Source organism: Physeter macrocephalus, chromosome 13, assembly GCF_002837175.3.
Source record: "Physeter macrocephalus isolate SW-GA chromosome 13, ASM283717v5, whole genome shotgun sequence".
NCBI lineage: Eukaryota > Metazoa > Chordata > Mammalia > Artiodactyla > Physeteridae > Physeter > Physeter macrocephalus.
The window spans coordinates 61,400,719-61,410,028 of NC_041226.1; the positions used below are offsets into that span (position 1 = coordinate 61,400,719).

General features: G+C 34.6%; 1 pseudogene; it reads right to left on the reverse strand.

The window, feature by feature from the left end:
• Positions 1 to 2,696: 2,696 nt before the first annotated feature.
• LOC102992104 (tripartite motif-containing protein 60-like) lies at positions 2,697 to 3,759 on the reverse strand (annotated as a pseudogene).
• Positions 3,760 to 9,310: the final 5,551 nt, after the last annotated feature.

Here is a 9,310-nt window from a genome sequence, read left to right on the forward strand (position 1 = left end):
ATTAGACGGACAAAACTTTTCCCAACATCATAAGTGATAGGTGAACATATTATTAAAAGTTCCTTAACATTTCCTCATGTGGATGAAAATGTTGTTGAAAGTTTCCCATTTATGACTCACTAACTGAATTTGGGAAACATTGCCTACAGTACCATCCATTTGCAAGGACAGAAATTAAATTTGATATAAAACATAAGAAAAATAAGGGAATAAAAAATAAAAGATGCTAGGAAACATCATGAAACTCATAAAAACGGTTGAGCATCAATAATAAGTGTACATCGGAAATTGATTGCTGTCTGTGTGACTCTCTGTGTGCCTGCTTCTGCCTCCCTCTTCACTGTCACTGAATTATTTTTATATATTTTTCTTCTGACTGGGTTCTGGAACTCTCCATTTTTCTAGTTCATACATCAGTAAATAAAGATAAGACCTCCTCAAAGCTTTGTATCTGACAAGCCAAGACACCAAATTCTCTCTGTATTCTTGCTTCAAAATTTTTGTTGAGAACTCTTTTCATCTTGGGACAACTTGCCAACAATGGCAGATGTCGGGAAAATATTGATAGTATACTAAGAGGAATAGAAGGAAGGAGGAAGAGCAAAGCCTGAAAGAGTTGTGCTGGGCAGATAATGCCATTGTTTGCTTGCAAACCTGTCACCAGGTAACCAACACAGCAACTAACATGTACACACACTCTGGTAGCCACAAATCATTTTTAGACATACCTCTACCTATCTCATTCAGATCATACAACACAAAATGCAAGACAATCTAAGGGAATGTCCAGTATTACAACCAGAGGGATGACATATGGCCACTGTTGTGTGAGTTCATACACACTTGTTTTGGTTTAATGGTTCTGCAAACTCTTGTCTTAATGATTATATTTTACACCCCAAGTACCACGTATGCAATAGGCATTTAAAGATAGATTGCTTACAACTTTCATATTTACTATATTGGGAGAGAAATAGCATTTTTGCAATGGCCTTTATACTAGAAAATAAGCAACAAACAACAGACAATTTATTGATTCCCCCCTTTTATAAAATGAGTAAGATATTTGGGAAGAATATCCAGTTTTATCTTATTTTGCCTTAGTTGACTGATTTCTGCAGATCCCTGTACCTAGCATTTTCCATAAAGAGTAACATTAACAATCTCTTGTTCACCACACTTGGTGTTTTGTTGGAATCATGACTCTCTTAAGTAAACATCAGTTGACTTCTTATTTCATATTATGGGCTTAACTTATTAAAATTACATTTCATAACCCTTCCTTAATCATTGCTTCCTTTAGCAATCCCCCAAATTGCTAAAACCATTAGCCAAAGCTGGGGTATGTGCTTTAAGTTACTTATATTTAGCAGGAAATCTGGATTTTATTTTCATCATTTTATCTATCCATGAAATATTGCTCCAAAGGGCATGAATTTAAAGTTTTTAAAAAGATGTTTTTATATGGTATGACTAATATTCTTCTTTGAAATATTGCCACAAACTTCAATATGTTTTCCAATCCGATGCTGTTTAAAGTTAGTGGAAAAATAAACATAGGGCGGTCAGGGTGGAATGTAGCCCTCATTGGAATCATTGGAAGGAGTTTAGAGAAGGGTTAGACTATCATCACTTCTGAGAATGCCCAGGGGCACCTACATTCCAAAGCATAGGGTTCCACCTTTTTTTTAGCAAGCATTGTAATTTTAGGTTTAAAAATGCTGTATGGCATTGATTCACCAAAATTCATGGTTATCTGAGTCTTTCTTTTTTTATTTCTAAAAGGCTCCTCATTTAACAGTCACTTATTTGTTCTATTATGCCATAAGAATTTCAGTGCAGTACGTTGGCGTTGGGGAGTGGTGTTTCTCCATCTTCAATCCTTCCTGAAGGTGAAATTTCTAGAAAAGGGGTTCGGAACAAGTAATACTACAGTGGCCCACTACAGTTTTTTAAAATTAGATAGGTAGATAAGTAGATAGATAGATAGACAGAGATAGATGGATGTTGTATTAGTAAGGGTTCTCCAGAGAAACAGGATCAGTAGAATGTGCATTTTTATATAGAGAGAGATTTATTTAAGGAACTGGCTCATGATTATAAAGGCTGGCAAGTCCAAAATCTTCAGGGTAGGCTGACAGGCTGGAGACCCAGAGAAGGGTTGATGCTACAGTTGCAGTCTGAAAGCAGAATGCTGGCTGAACTGTGTCTTTCTTGGGGAATCTCAGTCTTTTTTCTTGCAAGGCCTTCAACTGATTAGATGAGGCCCACCCATATTATGAAGGATAATGTGCTTTACTCGGAGTCTATTGATTTAAATGTTAAACTCATCTACAAAATACCTTTGTAGTGACACTTAGACTGGGGTTTAAACAAATATCTGCGTATCATAGCCTAGCCAAGTTGACATGTGAAATTAATCATCACAGATGTATTAAGTAATATAATTCTCAAAAAGTTTATCTTAGAATTTCAAAGCACTTGACCACTGTACACATAATATCTATGAAATTGGTATTGCTACCATGTTTTTATATTGTTGAAAATAAAGAAGAAAAATATATTCTGGTTTTCTCGTCATAAAACTTAAAAGAATACAAATTCCTGAGACTAAATTTACTGGCTAAGTTATATGCAAAAACTAAAAGAAAATGAAATAGTTGTTTCCCAGGTACTTTATCTTTCATAATCTGTTACTAAGAGATTCTTAAAGTTTCAGAATCTGTTCCAGTATAGAAATATGGCCAAAGGGCTTCTGTAAAACAACCATTAAAATATAGAGAGGAGACCTGTCATTCTTATTATAAAAGGAAACTTCACCCAACTCATAGTCCAGACAAATGCAAGTCTTACCAGGTTTTACTATTGGCAGAAGCTAGATTCTGTTAGGATCCAATGCAACATATCTACTCTCAACTCTCCCAGTTGCCCAGAATCCACCTAGAACTAATGGCTAATTCCACCCGTTTAGGCTTGTTTTCCACTACTACCTCTAAGTAATGTCTGCCATGATTAAATCTATTAAAATTCAGGGCAGAAGAAAAACTCCTTGGGTTATAACAATGATTTTGTTTGGTCTTTCCATATTGCATAATTTTTCTATCCTCGAAGATAATAAACTGAGGATATGCTGTTTGAAGATCTAGAATCACATCCACTGGCAATGGCTTGATAATTTTGTCCAAGCCAGTATACTGTGGAAGAAGAGTGTAATCCATATTTCTTTAATCAAGATGAAAAGTGATCAATGTATTTTAGGCTTTTATTTCTGTGGTGAATACTCACAACATTTGTCAGCCATTTCAGTTCAGACTGCACACACTCACCCTCTACCTTGCTCTGTGGATGTTTTAATGTGCAGACATGATTGAAAATTTTTATAAGGTTTTCATTTAATTTTGTTATAATGTCCATCTCTTCATTTTGTATTTGCCTAAGAATAGCCTCTTCCTTGTTCAGCACAAACTGTAACTTTTTCAAAGTAACAAATTATTTCTTCTATCTTACATTTTATGTTTTTCTCAGTGCCACTGATTTGTTAGCTTGCAAAGTTAATCACTTTTCAACTCCTTCTGCATTATTCTTCAAGGGCTCAATGCTGCATTCTAGAATTTTCCCATGATGGGAATTAGCATTCTTAATGGGATATATGTAGTGCTTCTGGTATTTATCAGAGAAATTGCACTGTGTACATAAAGTCTCTGAGTCCTTCTCACAGAAAAAAAGCCAAAAGCTTGTTTTACTTCTCAAACATAGCATTCTTTTCCTGCCTCTTCTTTTTTCCTCAGATCTGGAGAGTACCTTAATGATTTCAGTCAAATTGCTAAGCTGGGATTTGCTCGAAATTCTTGTTTGGACAGTAAAATGGTAGGCCGGCACGGAAAGGTATAATCTAGATCCTTCTAGGACATATTTGTGCAGGAGTGACTGAGTTGTGACCACAGTGGATAGCCATAGGTCTTCAAGTAGTTCAGAGAGATGGGGCAGCTAGACTCCTCTTGGAGGTCTGCCAGGGTTGTCACAAATTCCACTGAGCTTTGAACGAAAGTAGTGCATAAAGTAATGCCCCTTTCATCAGGGACTGCCTCTCTAGAACTCAAGACGCAGTGAGAAGTGGACATTCCCCAGACCTCAGAAACTAGCTTTAGGTTTCACTGGCCTGGTATGCTGATGGCAGGCACTGAAGTTTTGTTTAATTTCCTTCCTCTTAGCTCTGGAGGTAGCTGCCAAGAAGGATCCCCAGCTTGAAGATCAATCACATATCGCCCATCTAACGTTAAGTTCAATGACCTTCTCTTCCAGAAAGTAGCCACAGACCCAAGCAAGCAAGCAAGCAATCATTCCTTTGCAAGTTAGACATCTAAAGAATGTCACCTTAACCAATGACAAATTGATGAAGCAGATGGCTCAGATACTCAGGCCCAAGACTGCAGCGTGGGGCACAGGACAAGGACCTCGGCACAAACCTGTGTGCTCGTGTCCTGCATCAAAGGTGCACACTTGGCCCCTGCAATGATTGGCATTCCCCCATAAATGGTCACTATGGTCTTTTGAAGATCATCATAAACACACACACATACACACACACACAATCTAATACAATCAAACTATGCCATGTGAAACTGAAAATGAATTCAACCACAACCTTCAGAGAGAAAAACCTGCCTCCACGGCTTATACCCTTGTCCCATTTCAGTCCATCTCCAAAAATAAATCAGATTACTTGAATTAAAACATTTCATGTCAGTCCTCTTCCCCAGTGGTCAAAATCAGAATGTGGTCCTTAGTCCAGCAAGAAATTCTGGGGTTACAACCCGGACCTACTGAATCAGAATTTCTGGAGGCAGAACTCATCAGTCTGTGTATTTGCAATCCCTTCAGTGCTTCTGATGCACCTAAATGTTGACAGCCGCTGCTCTACACAAAATCTTGCAACGGCTTAGAGTGAAAATCAAAGTCCGTGTGATGATCTAGGACCTCAGGATCTTTTTTCCTCTCATACATTTTTCCTGCTTGTTAACCTCTTCAGATATACTGGTCTCTTGGCTGTTCCTTGAATAAAACGAATTCTCTAACATCTTCTTACATTGTACTCTTCCTTTCCTTTGTCTAATATTTTGTCCTAGTGATTCATGGACTTCAGTACCCCTTTTCCTGGAGTGTCCCTCTTCCAGTGAGTGCTTTTAGATCGCCTGCTTAAATTCATACCCTCCACTGAGAATCTCTCTCCTTATTCCCTGTTGAAGTTTCTCCTCAATATTCATCTTGACCTACCATACTATGTTTTTACCTTAAGTATCTTGATAATTGTCTTCTTCCTATATCAGATCTTGAGATCCTTGAAAGCAGTTTTTTGTATGGTTGCTTGTTTTTTCTTGATTGGTTCACTTCTGACGCCCAGGAACATCCAGTATTGCATGCAGCAATCAATAAATTGGTGTGGAATGACTGAATGAAGAGAATATTTTAAGTAGAAAAAAATAAATGAAATTCTTCATGGTCTATATCCAATACAATTTGTAAAAATTAAAATGTCGTATATTTTTATTTCATAGCATGATTGGATACCCTGTTTTTTGGATTATATTATGCTTATATTATACATTTCACAAGTGCACACTTAGCTTCAAATGTATGGTTTCTACTTGAAATTTTAGAGGGGTTGATTTCAACATAATTATTTTTAATATATTATTTAACTCTTGCACGTGAAATCCTTTATATTTATAATATTTTATGTGCTTTATCCTTCATTATTCCTATGTTTTTTTCTACACTTTCCTTCTTAATATGAAAGATCAATGTGTTGTGAAATTTTTCTCTTAAGCGTTATTGGAATCATAACTAACTTCTCGTTTTATTTATTTAAAAATACATAGAACATTTCCCATAGTAGAGCAAAACATATATTCCATTTTATAATTATTCTAAGGTCAATTTTTGCTTCTTTACATGTAAACTCTCTTCTACATATGACTTACTCAGAAATACTCTTAACACTGTGTTTGAGAAACTACAAATCATATTCATGGATATTCCCTAAAGAAATCTTTTCAGGACTCTACCTAATTTTATTATCCCTGAAATAGAGAAGTCAGTCTGAATTAGTGGAAACAGCATGAACCGGGATGCAGGAATTTGGTTTTATTGCATTTGCTTCCCACAATGTTGGCCAAGTCATTTAATCTCACTGGATTTCAGTTACCCCATCTACAAAATAAAAGTTTTGGACTTTAGACTTCAGTAATTTATCCTGATTTTATCCTCTTTAAAATTTGTCTTTTTTTTTTTTTTTTTACTTTCTTACCAAATGGACTTCCCTGTGAAGCATAGATTTTCAAACTTCTGTGTTTCATTTTTTGACATCTGAAGTATTTATTACCATGGGTTGGAGGAAAAGAGCTTCCTGCAGGGAATTTGATAACATTTCCTTGTTCACTAAATACCTATTCCTCACATACGAGATTATTAATGATTTTCTTTAATAATTTTCATCATTTATGCACTTTCACAGAATTTATCATGACAGCGAGATACGTGTCAATTCATTTACTCTTTTATCAATTTGGATTCAAATTGTTTTGTAGCACAAAGTTGCAGTTCAATATGGGCACTCTGATTTTCAGTGATGATAGCATACTTGCAGACTTCCTTTGATTATTTTTCTTTCAGTTGTATGAAAGAAATTTCACAGAAAAACTCCTCTTTGGTAATTACTTTTTTCCAGAGATTTTTTAAAAAATTTGATTCTTGAAATCTATGAAGGGAAGAATAAATAAAGGGATGGATGGTCAGTTTCATTTCTCTACAAACATAAATCAAATAAAAATAACAGTGGCACATGGCAATAGCCACAGGAAATTAAATTGTTTCAAATTTTTGATGGTAAAATCATTTTAACAGTAAGTATAAAGAATGAGAAAGTCTTTTATTTGCTAAAAATTAAGAAATAAAACCTTTCATTTGTTCATTTATTAAGAAAATCCTTTGGGTTACAGAAAGTTTTAACTATAAATGGTTTCTTTAACTGAAAAGTTAAACAAAAAATAATAGGTATTTTATGTAGCTCTGAAGGCTTGGGGTTTCAGTTATATAAACAAGGATTGAAAGAAATACCATATTAAAAAATGTATAAATTTATTTATTGACCAGAATTATTTGGTGCCTTTTCTTTTGTAACTTCAATACGTGTATGGTTTATTTTCTAGTCTAAGGGTCAGCTTTCCTCTAGGGGCACAACAGAATTTCTAGAAGTGTTGCTATTAGTTGTTATTACCAGTTCCTTTTTTGTTACTTCTGTAGATCTTATCTGTCTGCACTTCTCTGCTTCACAAAGTGAGCCTTGACATTTTACCAACTCTGTGTATATCTGAGGGATAGGAGAAAAAAAAAGAGAAACTCAAAATATGGAATATAGCAATTTTCTCACCATTCCCTGAATTTTACTCAAAATACTCCCATGTATAACCCAAACAGTCGTGATACTTCCCATGTGGATAATTCTTTTACCACTGTAAGATTATTTTTCACAGAATTATATTTAACAAACAAAAATTTTTGCAGAAAAAAATCTAAATAGTCTCATTTTTTACTACATTTGTCTGAAATGTGTTTGTATTTGTGAACTGCCTATTCTCCTACTGCTTAAATAATTACCTGCTAAACTTTTCCTTAAATATGTATGTGCTGAACTTGATGTATTTATGGCTCAGACTTTCTGACAAGAGGATTTTTATCATCAACAAGGAAATGACAGGTGAAGTGTCTGTTTTTTACACATCAATTCAATTCTTACTATAATCAGTAGTAGTGATAATGAATAAGCTGACTCTTACTTCTTTAACCGAGTTCAACATTTAGTGTATATTTTGTGTTTGTTTACAATTAAATTTTAAAATGTAATAAAATTATTTTGGGGGATAGAATTATCATCCTACTTAGAGTTATAATTGCTAGACCTAAATAATTCATTATGATTCTTTGCAAGAATATTGTATGTGGTGACTTCTGAGAAATTAGATGGAGAGGAAGTATAGCATCATAAGAGAAAACTAATGAAGTGATATAAATAAAAGGACTAATTGACAGCATGCATGGACCACAAAATTAGGACAACCATCAACTTATGAGAAATAATGGCCAATATACGATGGATATGATTACCCTTTGTGAATGTACCTGAGTTACTAGAAAACTCCAGAGAGAAAGACTGCATGAAAATCTTTTTAGTTTTTGTGTTCAAAGAAGGTTCCATAAGGAGGTGACATGTGAGCTATTAAGAGGCAAAGAGCATATGACAGCATGTGACTCAGATACCATGAAGACCCAGGTTCCTGGGGAGAGGATTCCAGGCAGAGAAAAGAGTGATTGCAAAGGTCCTAATTTGGGAAGGATTCTAATTAAACATGATACTGACTTTTTTTTTTTTTAGCATAGAGTGGTGAATATTTTATTTCCTTCCATTCGTATGCTTTTCTTTCTGTTATTTTTGACATTAATTTGAAGACATGTATTAATTTTACCTTTGACTAATAACAAATATTTGAGGATATTATTTTTTTCTGAGCACAGATTTAACTATGTCCCATGGGTTTTAGAATATAGTGAATTTTTAATTGTCTTCTCATCTATAAGATGAAGACCATAATAGCATGCATCTTCTAGGACTGTTGTAAGGATTAAATGATTGATGGATATAAAAGACTAAGAAGAGGAACAGAAATATAACAATTGCTCGACATATGTTAGCTATTTCTCCTGCTTCCTCTTCTCTTTATTATCATTCTTAATGATATCCATGTTTTATTATGAATTCTTTGTGCTTTATCATACATTATTTGATTTTGTTCTGTTTTGTGCACTCTAGTGACTTAGATTATGTGCCTGTGTTTGTGTTTCATGACTTATGAAATCTCGATAGGATTTTTACTCCAGTATAACATCCACAAAAAATAGTAGAACATATATTTCCTTCTACGTGCACTTCACTCATTGTTATTTCTTGTTATTATCTCCACCTACACCACCCATTTTAACTTTATATATGTTTATAAAAATTATATTCTGTTCTGTAATGGGAGGTATTTAGAATTATCTCTGTAGTTAAATTGTTTATTACTCTTATTGCTGTATAAAAAAAATTCCAAAACTTAAAACAGCAAACATTTGTATGCCTTTAGCTTCTGTGGGCCAGAACTCCAAGTGTTGCTTAGCTGTGTGATCTTGCCTCTAGTTTATTATCTCTCCTGAGGTTGCAGTCAAGTTCTTGGTCAGTCTCATCTGACCAAGCTTGACTGGTCAAGCTCAGTCA